The sequence below is a fragment of the Ostrea edulis genome, chromosome 7 (assembly GCF_947568905.1).
Source record: "Ostrea edulis chromosome 7, xbOstEdul1.1, whole genome shotgun sequence".
In the NCBI taxonomy this organism is placed as follows: domain Eukaryota; kingdom Metazoa; phylum Mollusca; class Bivalvia; order Ostreida; family Ostreidae; genus Ostrea; species Ostrea edulis.
This window is the reverse complement of record NC_079170.1, coordinates 24,437,596-24,455,511: the sequence shown is the minus strand read 5'-3', so window position 1 is coordinate 24,455,511 and position 17,916 is coordinate 24,437,596. Positions and strand designations below refer to the sequence as shown.

Here is a 17,916-nt window from a genome sequence, read left to right as displayed (position 1 = left end):
CTCCTGGCCTTGATGACATTCGCCTACGAGGCAAAAGGTGTGTGCAGTGAACTACTGCAAAGGTATAGATACAAAAACAGTTTCATTTTCATTAAGGAAAGCAAATCGCAATTTTATCACAAATGTAATCAGCATACAGAACTATCCAAAATTAATTCAAACCAAGCCTAAGTTACACCATAAAGGACTAAGACCATGTTTAGCTATATCGGCCCTGTGGTGTGTTAAAAAATAGAGCAGAATGAATTGAAATAAAATTGTTATCATTTGATAATATAATCTTTATACCATCGCGACGTACCAAGATTTCCCCGCCAAAACGTCAGCTTGTGGAATTCTATACAAGACAAAACCGGTATCGGTCTGGTTTTCTGCAGAAATCTCCACTTTTTTCAAATTTAGTCATATAATTCATATAAAACACGACCTTCGATCCAGAAACTGACTGTAGTCTATCAAAATCTATCAATACAAATAAATTTTGCACGAACGATTTTTTGGATCGAAAGGTGTGCTGTTGATGAATATCAACTTTGAATTAAATCAAGAGCAATCCGGAATTATTTATTTTTGTGAGAGTTGTGGGTATTTTATTAATTATGTTGCTTTGAAAAATTAAAACAATATACTTATGTGGAGTCTACATCATTTCCATGCAGAATACACCCCTATGTGGTGTTTTTATCACAGGTTTGTGCAGGAATTCTAAAAGCTATAGAATTTTGATGCGTAAACAAACGAATCTGCTGTCCGACAAATCGGACCTTCAATGCTATAGAAAGTTTTTATTTAGACGACACCAACAGAATCACTAAGATCAAAATGAAAAGAATTTATAGAACATGCATTGATATAACTAAAACTATTGCCGATATATCGAAAGTATAACGTTAATTAGGGCAAGTAAATGTATGAATGATTTATGAGCGAATGACTTCATATACGTCGTGGCTTAGTGGTAGAGAGCCCGTCCATGAATCGGGAGATCCGGGTTCAATTCCTACCCGTGTCAATTTTTTTTTTTTTTAAATCATACTGTTAACTACATTTTTCTTTGCGTTATTGAAAAATTAATTTCTTTCAAGACATTGAAGAAGAAATTATACCTGAATACAAATAAAAATCAATAGGCCTATGCAATCACAGAACACCAAGAAAATATGCAAGGATTACAGATTACATTTTTTTAAATTCATTGAAAAAAAAACAACCAAAATATTTTATTTTCGGACTTGATTTTATTTCAAAGTATGAACCAGCAAAAGATAATGGAAAGGAAAGTTTTTCCAATGCATCTAATGTACAGAAGAAAAGTCAGAAAAAATGTGAATCCATTAGCTATTCGTCATTTCCTACAGAGTAAGAACTTTCTTGTTGAAACCACCACATGCTATATTGTGTAGCAAGTGTAGACATGTGTGTCAGTAAATTCACATCCAACAAAATTGTCACCACCAATCTCGGCCACTTCCTGAGACAAAGTCTCTTGACAGAACCAGGCCTGGGGTAATGGTAATTAAATGACAGCCAGTTTCAATGTAATGGGGGTGTAATGGACCATTTTTGCATTACAAGTAATGGTAATGTAATGCATACTGTACTGCACATTATTTTTCATTACATTTACACTACTTCAAATATTTGATGATATTTTGAAGATTTAGAATAATTCATTATATTAGTGATTGACTGAAGCATTTGAAACATTGATGACAATCAAATGCAATGAATAATTTAATAGATATGTTTCCTAACATTGCTGAATATTTTGTGTACTTATATTAAAAATCATAATACAGAAATAATTTTTCTGCCATTTCTTTAATATCTGACAGTATGTTATGTAAATGTGTAATGTAAATTCACTCTCAAGTAATGTAATACATTATATTTCAAAATAGGAGTAATGGTAATGTGAAATTTTCTAGGTAATGTAAGGCGTTACATTGCTATGTAACTGACCTCAAGCCTGGATAGAACACCTTCTCATGCATATATGCAAGTGCCTTGGACCCCAACTTGTCATTTCCTCTTTTACAAGATTTTCAGCATTTCTTCATAGAGATCATAATTCCAACTGCAAGGTGTCCAAGATGATGAATTCAGACCTGACCAGTGTTTTTGACAATTTGTTAACTTTTGACTCTACACTTTTTATCAGGACAACCATTCTTGAACTCATTCAAAAAGTACATTTATTATGACATTCATAATTCAATATGCAGATTTTCATTTGAATCATCAAATATAAATTCTTCCAATTAATAACACCCCCCCCCATAAAAAACCACTTTAAAAACCTCCACAGGTATATTTCAAATGACATAGAACCATGGTATCAGGATGTCTCTGGAAGTGCCATGGGTTAATAAGGGTTAAACTTCAGAGTCGACATGTTTCTTCCAAGCAATATAGTCTTGTTTGGATCCAGTTTTTCCAGTTCTGATATAACTGCCTGATACTGTACAATGTAGGTGTCAATCTGGTCCCCCTATTGTGGGAATCTGTTTCCACATAACTGCTGTATAATCTGGTACCTTGCTATTGGCAGGCACAACAAGGAAGCTATTCCTGCAGTGATGTCCAACACTTATCTGCATGTGTCACTGATGCCACTATCATTGATGAATCTGATGGCAGTGATGATAGCATTATTGAGGAGTAGGAATATGGATTCTTGTCAATCTGATTCATGTCACCCTTGCCATAAATTTTTGCTGTACATATTATATCATCCTGAAATTCAAATTACTCCAGTATTATATCATTATCAAAACTATATCATAAATGAAAGGTGAAGATAACAAACAGTGATCAATCTCATAACTCCTACAAGCAATACAAAATAGATAATTGGGCAAACACGGACCCCTGTATTATAATATTCATATAAAAGTTGTACTTTCATGCCCTCATGTATTTTCATTGATATAGAATTCAGAAAAATTACATTTATGTATTCGGTGGGAGATTGACATGTCTCCAACTAAACAATAGAGGACAGTTTAGCTACATGTACATTTCTGCATAAATAATTATATACACAAACATTTCATTTGAATTTGATTCCCCATCTAATAATTTTTGTTGTAGCTAATGTTGATATATTATCTTACTTCACAATTATCAGCAAATTCACAAAATATTTTTATCTTTCATACTCTTTCTTGTGGTAGATGTATGGAAAAAATTAATATTCAATAATATAAAGGAGATTTAAGCTAACAAAAAATTATGCTTATATCATGGTAGTACTCATGAAATTCAACATTCTCTGAGTGATTCTATGTCTAATCCCAATGCAGGCATGTAAGTTGTAAGCGTAATTGTTGAAATTAAGTTTGACATGTTTACAATTTATCTTGAAATAAGGCATATTTAAATTATAAAACCAAACTGTTCTTATGATTTTCCTGGCTTAATGGTGCTTTTAAGTATTTAAAAATTATTGAATGTAAAAATCATTCTGACTTTTCTAATCCATGTTTCCGTGTAAGGCCAAAAAAATATATATATAAGTTAATTGGTTTCCACTTTCCCGAACTACCCTAATCAAAAATTTCTGTTGACCCTAACACATTTTTTTCTATTCTCACAGATTTTGCAAATGTCATCACTACAACAAGAATATATTTATTGACTTATGAAGTTATTTATTATGCACTAATACCAGACAGATTCCAAAACACAGAAACAGTTTTTGTTTACAGTAAATTGAAGAAATGTATCGATTCATCATATAACTTTTATTTGATTACTAAATAATCACTAAGTTAAGTTTAAACATAGTACAATACTAGAATACCAAATCATTCGAAAATTATTCAACCTATAACCCCCCACAGGCCTACATGTTACCCCAGAGACATATACCATTATGGAAATATACATCTATATACAATTATATGTCTCTTTAACCTATACAAATACTTTTTAGACCATACAATGATACATGGAAAGTTCAAAGTGTAAAGTGAGTCAAACATCATGTAAGAAAATTCAAATAGACCCGAGAAGGTCATGCACTCGGAATTGAAAATGGCATGATCGTGAAACAGCTGATTTTTCTGATCAGCTGATATACATACAATTTTAAATCTTAACAATATATAATTATAATAGATAAACAATAAATATATGTTGACAACAGTTAACAGATTTGTTGTGGGATTTCCAACAGCCCAATGCGTGAATATTATGAGTTTATGTCAACACACCACAGGCGCACCATACTATACGTTCCATGCGACTTGTTTATTATTTTTAAGAGCAATTGGTACACCTATTTGGTTATACAGTTTAACGAGTAGAGGTGAAGTATATTCATATTTCTAAAACTTACGTTGAAATGCGATGAGTACATCCTCTGCAACTTCCACGAACAGCGCAAACAGGCTAACGCGTATAACGGCGAGGCGTGTGAAAATGGCCGAATGAAGGATTGAAAAATATGGTGTGCCATTCGGGCTATAAGTAAAATAACCTTCTTGCGTATTTGGGAAAGAAAATTTCTTTTTTAAGATCTTATTATATATTAAACCACTCATTGCATAATCATGTTTTACAATACGTTACCACTTCTAATAATATATAGCGACGTTGTATGACGCAATCTTAAAAAATAGCGCAAATTATAGGATTTATACTAGTAATGTAAACCTAAAAATTGTGTTCTTTCACCAACTTTACATATAAAAACCAGTACATTACAGGAAAAGAACATGTTAGAGAATATGTCTAACAAAAAATTATTCACTTTGGACGTTAGGCCGAATTTTGATAAACATGGTCTTCGTCCTTTACATTAGCTATAAATCAATTTCCCAGCATTAATTTAATTCAAATTAAATTCCCTAACCAGTGGTTGATTTAAAGGGGGTTACGGGCATTGCATCCCCTGCTGTCTTTTACAAAATTCTGGATCCGCCACTACTAACCACAGCGTAACAATGTTTCTGTAATTTGCAAATTTTATGGTTGTTATAATGATCTGATTTGACCGGAAATTGGGTCAAATGCTGTCTGTCGATGTGTTTCATATCAATTGTTAGACCGTTCATTACGCACTGACTTTGACTACGCATTACTCTGTTTACTCGATCGGGATAAAGGGCTCACGGTGGGTGTGACCGGTCGACAGGGGAAGTTTACTCCTCCTAAGCACCTGATTCCACCTCTGATATGTCAAATGGTCCGTGTTTGCCCTACTTTTGATTTTATATTCTTTACAGGAGTTATGAGATTGATCACTGTTCGTTATCGTCACCTTTATGGCTTCTTCACTCTTTTAAAAGGTTATTCGTAATATCTTTTAATATGTTGTGTTTAAACTATACAGCCCTTCATCGGCAATGATGATGTCTCCATATTAGTATAAACAATTCTGGAGCGGAACGTTAAACAATATACAACCAACCAACTTCAACCAACAAATGAAAGTGATTTATTGATGTACTGATGTACTAATCATAATCGAAACGTCGTGGGTTCGAGTCCTGGCCGCGGCAGGGCTGACGTTGTGTCCTTGGGAAAGGTACTTTACATGAATTTCCTCACTCCACCCAAGTGTAAAAGGGATACCTGGCTATAGACAGTGAAAGATATTGTTAGAATGTTAGTGCTCTAGCGCTTGTAATGGCAGCTTGCACTGTATGCTTCCTAGGAGGCTGAGAAAGTTCTAGATTGATATAAGGTCTGCCGGGGTAATAATGTACATTGATAATTGTAAAGCGCTTTGAGCAGCAGACGCTGGATAAGGCGCTATATAAAACCAATCATTATTAATCATTAATCATTATTACTACGGATACCATTTTCTCTCTCATTAGTTTGTATTGGTGTATTTATTACCTTAAATTTTTAAAACAATTTTTCGCAAAAAAAAGGAAAAAGAAATTGACTTAACACCCCAACCTCTTTCACTATTACACTATCATTAAATTTCAAGACATGTATACATTGTACTGTGATTAAATATTAAAAAAATCAAAAAAATCGCAATCAATAAGTATGATAAGGATATCACAATAAGGCCAAGCTTACACATTCTGCAATTCTATCAACCCCAGTGTGGTTTAATTCTTATATTACAGTCATAAATAAGGATAGTTTGATTAAAGAAGGTGTGGCAATTATAGATGATTTTTGGACAACAATGGGTTTTTTTATGCTCGAGAAAAATTGCAGAAAAATAGAAGATTCGTCATATTTCTTTTATGAAATAAAATAACATTATTAGTGAAATTTCAAAGTTTATGAGAGAGACACAATTTTCGAGGGTTGGATTTATAAGGTTACAATGTCCGCATTTGCCAATATTATACAAAAAACTGTTGTTGAAAGATAAATGCACAAAATCTATTTATAAAAATATTAATACAAATAGTGTGGAGCAAACTGCTTTTTTAAAACGGAATGATGAAATGCGATTGAAAGGACATGCAGAGATGGAATTAAAAGATATATTCAAAGTATGTTTTAGAGTATCTACCAACTCTTCTATCCAGTGGTTACCGTATAGAATTTTACATAGAATAGTGCCTGTTAAATCTTATCTGAAAAAAATTAAAAGTCATGGATGATGATATCTGCAATCTCTGTAATAGCGAATGTGGGTGAAACCATTCTGCATATGTTATTCATGTGCAAAAATGTACTAAATATTTGGAGTGATCTTAGTCTACATATATATAATACTATATCAAAAGGTACAGGGTTTAATGTCAAAAATGTATTTTTCGGAGAGGTACCTTTTACTCATAAAAAATTGTTATAAACTTCATAATACTGTATGCCAAACAATATATTTTTAGCTGTTTTAAATGTGGCAAAATACCAAATTTACTTGGATTGATAAACGTTTTAAGAATCAATTACAATGCTGAAAAATATATTTCTGTAAGGAAATTAACTGTTGTTAAATTTGATTTTGTCTGGGAACAGTGGAAAACTATGCTGGAAGTCTAATGACATTGTGTGTATGTAATATGAAAGGCGAAGATAACGAACAGTGATCAATCTCATAACTCCTATAAGCAATACAAAACGGAGAGTTGGACAAATACGGACCCCTGGATATACCAGAGGTCGGATCAGGTTCCTAGGAGGAGTAAGCATTCCCTGTCGACCGGTCACACCCACCGTGAGCCCTATATCTTGATTAGGGAAACAGAGTTATCCGTAGTCAAAATCAGTGTGCCAAGAACGGCCTAACAATCGGTATGAAATAAGTCAGACAGCATTTGACCCAATGATACGCTGTACTGGTAAACTATATCATGATAACGAGCATAGAATTTGAGAAATGCTGATTTTAAACGAAACTATTGGAACCCCTTCACCATCAACTTGCTTTTCAATAGCCTGTTTCTATTCATAAACTGATCATACACAGAACAAGCTCTTGCGTATCGAATATAGTATACTTGTCCAAAGTAAGGACAGTATTTTATGGGTTTTTTTCTTCTCCTTTTCAATATCATGTAAAACTATCACAACTTTTTGAATTTTTGTATGTGTGAGACAATACGCCGGTTTCGAGATACGCTCGAGTTATTTCCCTTTGAAGAACTCTCGTACATAGTAAGGCGCGAAAAAACGTGTTTACATGCGGGAGTGGGACGAATATTCATTACTACATAAGTGAATGTACTCATTAAGTTTCTCATACGCTGTTTCATCACCCGAATTCAACTGATACACAAACTAAGTAAGTGATAAGTATTCAGGGAGTAATTAGATACATGGAATTCTTATTATATCACGTAATTTTATTGGTAGTAGGTATCATATCCAGGATATTACTTTCAAATATGACATTGTTTTTATGTTTCTGCTTTAGTAAAACATTTCTTTCAATGGTATTTTGTGTTTCCAACATTTACATATTTAAAGAGAAGCCGCTTTTAATACATTTTATCATCTTTCTCACTGTCAGTAGGTTCACTCTGTCCCACTTTGACCTTCAAAGTTCTACTAAATGTACCTCCTACACAGGAGAGCTCTTATCTCGAAACTGGCGTATTATGCAAGTAGATACGTGAGAACGTTTCTTTGCAAAGTATATACAATGTTTACATTTGTAATATTCAACACATATTGAACAGAAACAAAACATTAAAATAAGAATGTCATGGCCCATATAAATTGATCATTCCTCAATTTTCCCGGGGATTTTAATGACGTCAAAGAGGGTGCAGAGACCTTCACTAGATGTCCCGTGGGGATCCGGGTTAGAATAGGTCCTCAGTACCCCTTGCTTGTCGTAGAAAGCGAGTATATGGGGCGGTCCTTCGGATTAGACCGCAAAAACCTAGATCCCGTGTCACAGCAGGTGTGGCACGATAAAGATCCCTCCCTGCTCAAAGGCTATAAGCGCCGAGCATAGGCCAAAATTTTGCTGCCCTTCACCGGCTGTGATGACGTCTCCATATGAATGCAATATTCTTGAGAGGGACGTTAAACAACAACCAATCAATCAATCATCCAGTGAAAATTCAAATTCAATTGATGGAATGAGGTTTACCAATGATAGTGCCATACCGTAAATCTGGTTATTTTTTATGTCGATTAATTTTTAGTGTTTTTGCGAGTCAGGTAGATTCGCAAAAAATATTTTTCCCACAAATAGCGTTTCACACGTTTTTGATATGTTTTTACATAAATTGGCAAAAATAAGAAGCACAAAATAAATATATAGGCTTTTTACTCAAATTCGCAAAAATAAATCGACGCAAAAATATCCAGATTTACGGTATACATTATCGAAAAGCACTTATGGGGTGAAGTCACCATGTAATTATACTATAGTCAATGAACTTTTTTTTTTTAGATTTGAATTTTCTGAAGTACATTTCCCGCGGGAATCCGGGTTAGAATAGGTCATCAGTACCCCTTGCTTGTCGTAAGGGGGTACTAAATGGTGCAGTTCTTCGGATGAAACCGCAAAAAACCGAAGCCCCGTGTCACAGCCGGTGCAGCACGATAAAGATCCCTCCCTTTTCAAAGGCCGTAAGTGCCGAGCATTGATGAAGATTTTGCAGTCCTTCACCGGTAATTGTACATGTAACTTCTCCATATGAGTGAAGAATTCTCGAAAGGGCCGATAAATAACATTTAATCAATCAGTCAATACATAATCAATCAATCAGTCAATCTGAAGTACATAGGTATCCTACAGAAAACAGAGTCAAAAAGAAATTTCTATTAAAAAATCTAATTGTAATTGTGTGTATATTGCTATGAGTACCAAAGTTAAGTACCTGATCAAGATATAGGGCTCGCGGCGGGTATGACCTGTCGACAGGGGATTATTACTCCCTCTAGGCACCTGATTCCACCTCTGGTGTGTCCAGGGGTCTGTGTATGCCCATCTCTCTATTTTGTATTGCTTATAGGAGTTATGAGATTAATCACTGTTCGTTATTTTCACTTTTCATACATCTATATTATGAAAAATGTGAAGAATAAAATTCTTCAAGAAAATTACTAAACATTATTCAATTTACTCCATACGTATAATCTAGGTTATCTAGTCATCTTTCTAAAGCGACTGTAAAAAATACCTACTTCATCTCTGTCAATACAAATTTCGAAATGAACAATTGCAGGATGCAGTAGTGCGGATATGTAAACAGGAGAACTTCATTTGAGTGATTACTATAACGGGATTATTGAGGGGCACTTCTGTCCTCCTTTCTCGTCCCTTTTACTCGAAAGTTACATTTAAAAGTTGTTTAGTTCAATGCATCGCGATTTTGTCCAGCAAGGATATGTTAATTACCTGTATGTGTGTTTCATTCAAATGAGGAAAAACGATTAGGATATATCAATACAGCCTTAAAAGTAAAACTTAATCCAATTACATTATTCCGGAACCTGACAGGGAGTCTGTATGCAAGAATACTATAGTAATCTACAATTACTAAATGTCGCAACAGTTGTACATGTTACATAAAATATTTTAATGTAATTCCAAAACAATTCAGAAAATACTTATAATTACTGATAAATTTAGTCAATTCCTTTAAAATCTGATTTTGTCAAAGATATTATGTAAGTATTAATGTATCCTGACAATTTCACTCAATTTCCTGACCTTTATTAAATACAAAAACTGCCAAAACACATACAAATCAGAATGAAATACATATCATAGTCACCAAGGAAATGAAATGTGAGATTCCAGTTCTTACAGAATTCCGAAGCAAACACACTAAACATTGAAAAGGTAGATTTTCAATTTTTTTCCTCTTCTTCAATTTTTGAATTTCAGTAACACAAAACTGTCTGAAATGTTTCATACCGATTGTTAGGTCGTTCTTTGCACACCGATTTCGACTACGGATTACTCCGTTTACCTGATCCAGACATAGACTTCACGGCGGGTGTGACCGGTCGACAGGGGATGCTTACTTTTCCTAGACACCTGATCCCACCTCTGGTGTGTCTAGGGGTCAGTGTTTGTCCAACTCTTTATTTTGTATTCTTTATAAGATTTATGAGATTGATCACTCTTCACCTTTCATTAGACATTTTCGAGAAAGACAGAATCATTAATGACGAATACGTAAATTGTCTTGTATAGTTATTATTTCAATTCCATGCAATTTGTATCATATAGTAAATTTGTCTTCCCAAGTTACATGTAATCCAAAAACTACATTGTACACAAAAATGTATTGATGTCTTACACAGAAGTAGGGAGTTTATCCAATCATTCGATGATAATTTCATGTCATGAAATGTCTAGAATAAACCGACAGCTAGACTCTATTCAAATTTTCCTTGCGCAATCGCTACATTTAATTGTTCTTTCATTTGCAGTGGATTTAAGCTGTTTCTGAAGACAGAAACGTTGAAACAAATCTCTAGTCCCGCCGAATCGCGCAGAAAATCGATGCTGCTGTTGAATAGTTTGAAGACTATCATCCTAGCGCAGATCTTAGCACAGAACCGATCACACAGCAGAAGTACATACAATTTGGCGAAAATAATCGGCTTATCGTCATCTTGTGATATAGAGAAAAATACACTGGGGTATAATAATGCTTTAAATAGTTACTCGTGTCTGAGATTGCTATTGCCTATTTGGACATGTACCACGTATTACATAAACATGTATATGCATTTACATTCAATACAAGTACAAGAAATGTCAGAATTCCTATATCAAAATAAAAAAGGCTACTCTTAAGCTTAACTCATAAAGATGTTTCAAGAAATAAAAGTCCATTTCGTTTTTGAGAGTGCTCATCAGAAAAATCTTTAAAATGAAGAATGAAACTTGAAGTACATGTTAGATCCTATCTTGAAACTGTCCGATAAGTCATGTACTTGGTCTCTTATCAATATAAAATATGTATGCTTTCATTGAAACATTTGAATTTTTAAAATATATTTAGAGAGATTAAAGATTATGAAAATGAAAACAAAATATGCACATTACATATACACTATATACAAATCCGTTGTCTTAAGCTGCATACTGAGCTCTATATCGGATTTATCAAATTTGTGACAGTTCATACATTACATATTTTGACACCACCCCTGGAATATTATGCAGTGAATCAGTGTTTATATATGATTGATAAACTTTTCCCTAATCCATATAATTATTTAGTATAAAGGAAAAGTATGAAACTACAAGTAGAAAACCTATCAATTTCTTATTTATTGACATTTTCATTGAAAACTGGCCAAAAATCGTCCTTTGACACGCTCCCCTGAAAAAAATGCCAATGACCCATACTTTTTTCTTACAATTAGTAAGCTTATTGTCTTTTAAAAATCATTCTTTAATTTGGATTAAAATTCTCATGTAGATTTCTTAAAATTTTAACTTTTATATTGCACACTGTAAATTTCCCTATATTTCCTTTGCAATTACGACTACTTCACAGCCAACTTTGGAAACACCCCCGCTGAAAAATTAAATACGATTTTCATTTGTTTTTTTTCATTGATTTTGACTCATTAATGCATGTTTTACCTTATATCAAAATTTGAATAAAATCTCTATTGTAGAAACGAATTAGGTCCGTCACCCTTAAGCACAGCCATGCAGACGAAAAAGAAATCCATTGTTCATATTCTTTCAAGAGATCGTGATATCATTGCATTTACATTGTACTAAGGATAGGCTATATATAAGTTATACCAAATCCTATTCAATTATTTATAGAAATAAATATTGTTAAAACTTTACTTGTGTTACAAATAATAATGTCACTAAAACTATTCGATGTCACCACAATTTACCTAAGCTTACCCTGTTCATGAAGAGGAGGGGTATATTATATTTTCATTCATATATCCCACATAACTCGATATTTATTGAAAATAAATATCAATGGCAAACTACCAACTCAAACGGGATTATTCAGCTTCTGCATCGTCAACTTCCCATATTGATGCAGCAATATTCCATTATCACCTACGTTTGATGTTTATGTTTCAACTGCTTCAATACCCAAGACCTTGTTCTGTGTATGACAAGTTTTTACATATGCCCGTCAAAGACGGGAATTATCATGGTATGGCGTCGTCCGACCGGACCTTGCAGGCAAAATACAAAATGAACTGTAAGCTCCAGATCTTACACATGATTACATTTGATCACCATCATGAAAGGAAGATGTCTATTGTTTTTTAAAGGTCAAAGGTCAATGTCGTTGTATCAGTTAATAGGAACACCATGTAAAAAGAATACATACCGAATTATAGGGGCTAGGACCGTCAAACATGTTCTCCTCGTGTCAATTGGAGGATGCCTTTTGTTCTTCAAGGTCATAGTATCGCTTTGTAGGAAAACCTTGTAGGCAGGATACCGACCGAACCGTTGGGGCTAGGACCGTCAAACTTTATACAAATACACGTTATGCGAAGTGGGGGATGCCTATTGTTTCTCAGGGTCTAAACTCAGGGTCGTAGTATTAGTTACATGTAGAAAACCTTACATACAAATATTGCCCTGAAATTTAGTCACAAACTTCCTCTCGGAGGAATATAAATTCAGTTTGCATTTCAGCTAGATTGGTGCACCATTACTTACTTTAATGGTAAACGTACATGTAGGTCAAACACTTTTCCAGATTGGTTACATGTATTGCCCTGAAATTGTGTCTCAGTCTTCCTCTCAGAGAATATATAATCAGTTCACATTTCAACTTGATTGGTGCACCGTGACCTACTTTAGGGATGAAAGTAGGTTGAATAGTTTCCTGGACACTTTCTCATCACGGATACAGATATTGCACTGAAGGTCTAACGAGTATGTTGTACCGTGTGCGGTACTCTTGTTAAATCGGGGCATGCTACTCACAAATAAGTAACTGTTGATGTTATAGGGGTTTCACCAGTCTCGTTTAAAGTCAGCATTTACCAAATTATATGGGTGATGTAACTGATTTTGACTACGGATTACTCCGTTTATCCGATCAAGATCTAAGGGTCACGGTGGGTGCGACCGGTTGACAGAGGATGCTTACTTCTCCAAAGTACCTGATCCCACATATGGTGTGTTCAGGGGTCCGTGTTTGCCCTGCTCGTAATTTTGTGTTCTTTATAGGAATTATGAAATTAATCACTGTTCGTTATCTTCATCTTTTGATTCTGATGTGTCATCTTTTTGTTGTATATTTTATGTAGTTTATTTTTGTGTATGTATTGCACATCTGTAATTTTAGGGGATCAGCATATTGAAATACCAATTGTCATTATGTAACTAGCTGTTGGGCCTATCATTTTTTCATTGTTTTGTTTATATTTCATCATATTCGTCATTTTCAATAAATGACATTTCTCATTTCTACATTGGTGTTCATTTAATTTGTCCCTACTCAGCAAAAACAGAGCCGCTGTGAAATTGTGCAGCACGAGGAAACGTAAATAATATATTGTTTGAGTTAGATTTTGTCACTGATATCAGATGAATATGATTTGTTAATGATGTATAAAACAGCCCATGAAGTCTAAACAATAGTGCAGTTTTAAAGATCATATCAATTTTATTTACAACGGAAACAGTGCTTAAATATAAACGATGCATATTGATACAGGAAATGAAACAGATGGTTTGATGAATATATTGACTTTGGAACGTTTTATAAAACAATTGTTGTTTTATTCGTGACACTTTTTGAAGCTTTATCTTATGTCCCTGACACAAATCACACATTGTAGTAAAACAAATTCTGTCATATTCATTTCAAAAATCATCATTGGGCCCATTAATCAAAAAATCGAGATAATATATAGTGAATAATATCATCTCATGAAGAAGACCTAATGGAGATAACGAAAAACATACACAGACCACAGTACACACCAGAGGTAGGATCCAGTGTGTAGGAGAAATAAGGAGCCCCTGTCAACCGGTCACACCCGCCGTGAACCATATATCTTAATCAGATAAACGGAGTAATCCGTAGTCAAAACCAGTATACCAACTTACGGCCCAATGATCTAAAGATAAACGGAGTAATCCGTAGTCAAAACCAGTGTACCAAGAACGGACTAATGATCTAAAGGTGAACGAGTAATCCGTAGTTAAAAATTTGATTGAAACACAACAGACCGTATTTGACCCAACGAAAAACTGTGTATGCAAAAAAGATCACGGCGGGTGCGACCGGTCGACAGGGGATGCTTACTTACTCCTAGGCACCTGATCCCACCTCTGATGTGTCCAGGGGTCTGTGTTTGTTTAACTATCTATTTTGTATTGCTTATAGGAGTTATGAGATTGATCACTGTTTGTTATTTTCACCTTTTATTATAAGGACTATAGAATGTGCGAAATAATGAATTTACACTAGACTTTTGAGACTCCTTTAACATCGGCTTATCATTATAATATATTTCACTGGAGTAGGTAGTTTTAAATGAAGTAGACTATAGGAAAATTTCTTGATGTTAAGATTCATTCATTGCAATAGCTCCGTTTATCTGATGAAGATATAGGGCACATGGCGGGCGTGACCGGTCGACAGGGGATGCCTACTCCTCCTAGACACCTGATCCCAATTCTGGCATGTCTAAAGGTCTGAGTTATGAGATTGACCGCTGGTGGTTTTTTTTTTTTATCTTCGCCTTTCATCTATTACAAGCCATAGATTGTTAATCATTCTTAATCATGTTACTGCTTTTATAAGAGGTTCGATTAGATTAATAATCTGTACACAAATCTTTCAAACATACTACGTAAAACATATAAGATTTGTGTCTTGCTGTCTGTATAGTTTGTACATAGTCCTTGTGGAGATTTTCTACATTTTTCAAATGTACCATATTTCATTTTTACATTTCCTTCTACTATAAAAACAAAACACGTTTCCTATCATATGTGTATAGATATGTTTCAAGATAACTTTGTAATTATATATGGAGAGGACGTTTGATTGGCCCATATTCCAGTAATTTTCCATATTGAATAACGTCTTCAACTAAACTAAAGGTAAGCGGTCCTGTTAATTAGTGACCGGTCGGGGAGTGTTTGTCAAACATCATTGTGTACATACATGTAAATATGAGGCACGTGTATGAAAGAATTGTAATTTTATAGTCAATGCAGATTATGATATAGAACGACAAGAAATATCTGAACTATGGGAACGGTATTTATTAGGTAAAATTGTTGAAAATACTTTGGTAGTAATATTTTTATAATGTCTACGCTAAGCTGAGGTACTCAGTGCAGATTAAAGTTTCACGAATTACTGCCCTTGTAATTCCTCAGTATCTGACGTAAGATTTGATATACATTTATTTCATTGACCAGTGTTTGGACAATGGAGTGTCTCTAGACTACGTATGATATTCTAATTAACAAGAATTACGTCGTACATCTTATCCGCCATTTTTCATGCATAAAGAATCTCGATTACTCCTATGCAACTTCACAATTGTCTTGATGAATAGAGTGTTATTGGTGGTCGGTGTTCCTTTATTTTCAGATTATTTAGCAATGTCACATGGGTTCCTTAGAATTTGGATGGGGACAACTACCGGATGTTACATTCAGGACATAATCAATAAAACCTGACATCTTACATTCACGAGACGGAAATTTTGGGGGGAATATTTCCTTTGGGAAAAATACCTCCACAGTTTAATACACATCCTATACAGTTTTTTTTTTTTTTTTTTACATTGCACGCTTCTTAGCATACTTTACAGGTGAATCGGGGTAAGGAATAAAACAAAGGCCCTCTATGTATATATCTTATATATATCATTGTAAACTCGCAAACATTTTCCGGTATATCTGCAAAATGAATCGACATTCGTTCTGTATAAAACTAAACATGGTACATTTCAATAGCACAAGGGTGACTCCATACTCTAATCCAGGGGAATGACAGTAAACACACTCTATACACAAGCTGTAGTATACAAATAAAGTTTGAAAAACATATCAGAATTTGATATATATAGTGATGAAAATTAATGAAACTGTAGTCAGTAAAATTTCCGAAAATACTAATCATATTCGAGGCGTTTGCTTGTCAGTAGAGGGATACAAGAGTCGGGGCTCTGATACTGCATGCACACGGTGCTCGTTATCGCCCTCAGTTTTGGGATATCGTACTTTCCTGCATTATACTTTTATCAGAAACTGCTACATGAAAGGTGAAGATAACGAACAGTAACCAATCTCATAACTCCTATCAGCAATATAAAACTTAAGAGTTGGGCGAACACGGACCCCTGGACACACCAGAGGTGGGACCAGGTGTATAGGAGGAGTAAGCATCCCCTGTCGACCGGTCATACCCGCCGTGACATGTAACAATGACCCAAATCACGTATTTCACCACGAGGTTACTCAGTCCCTACACAAATTCAAAGTAGTGAATCATTCATTCGAAACCGTCCGTTCAGGGATAGCGATTTTCTGCCAATCCCCTAACATAGACTCATGACAGGAAATATTCAAATAAAAATGCGGGGTCTGTTCCGTTAAGCTTAATTAAGTAGTCGTGCTTTTCCTTTGCTGGTTTGATGAGATATCTCATCTGTGTAGGTGTTTCTGTATATATACTAGATTCCTAGTTAAAGACAAGAAGACCCATGGTTTTGGTCCGTCGGAACAGTCGACCCTGTTACAAGGAAAACTGGTTTCGCTATTGATGTCTCACGGGTCATTCATCGTTCTAGGTGTTATTGCATGATTTCTGCACGATGTGAGAATCTTAGACATTACAAACAGTGTATATATGCACATGGAGATATTTTTTGTATCTAAATATAACACAGACTTGCATTAATTTAATCTGCTATTGAAACACTACTGTTCAGTCTGGCAGTTTTCAGAAAATTCGATTCAAAATATGATCTGTGAAAGTGTATGATCACAAAAGTACAGAAATATTAGTCTGGCTGCATTCACGTTACGTCACTGTCCGTGTGTTAACTACAAACAGTATTTCCTGATCAGTAAATATCTTGGACTCTTCATGATTATGGAAATGTCTTCAGGATAGTGTTCCGACCATTGCAGTTAACAACCAGCGGTGTGTATTCTTTGAACGTCGGTCCACTTACGTCATGCGTCTTAATGTACATGTATAACTAGGTTACAACAAATTTTGATTAAGTGAAGTAAACTAATTAAAGTAAGATAGATAATTAGACTTTTTGTCTAATTAGATTTTGTTTTACAATGAGCGGTATTTCATTGGTTAGTGCAACTTACAAGATAAAAAGAAGTGCCTAGTTTAGGATACGGAAGGGGTTTAGTCAGCAGATGAGATAACGATGTTCTTTCGATAGTTGATTACCTTATTTCGTTGTAATATTCATGATATGTTTGTAAATGCATAATTCACATGTTATATATATAGGAGTTAAAGTAAGTATCTTTACTATTTAACTTCTTTTACCGCAAAGGTTCAACTTAAAATTAACTCGCAT

General features: G+C 34.4%; 1 long non-coding RNA gene across 1 annotated transcript; it reads right to left on the bottom strand.

Moving 5' to 3' along the window:
- Positions 1-1,218: 1,218 nt before the first annotated feature.
- Positions 1,219-4,580, bottom strand: LOC125647713 (uncharacterized). The gene is made up of 2 exons (XR_007360073.2): positions 4,343-4,580; positions 1,219-2,736 (listed from the first exon to the last, which is right to left on the bottom strand). It is a non-coding gene; the product is annotated as an uncharacterized LOC125647713 (long non-coding RNA).
- Positions 4,581-17,916: the final 13,336 nt, after the last annotated feature.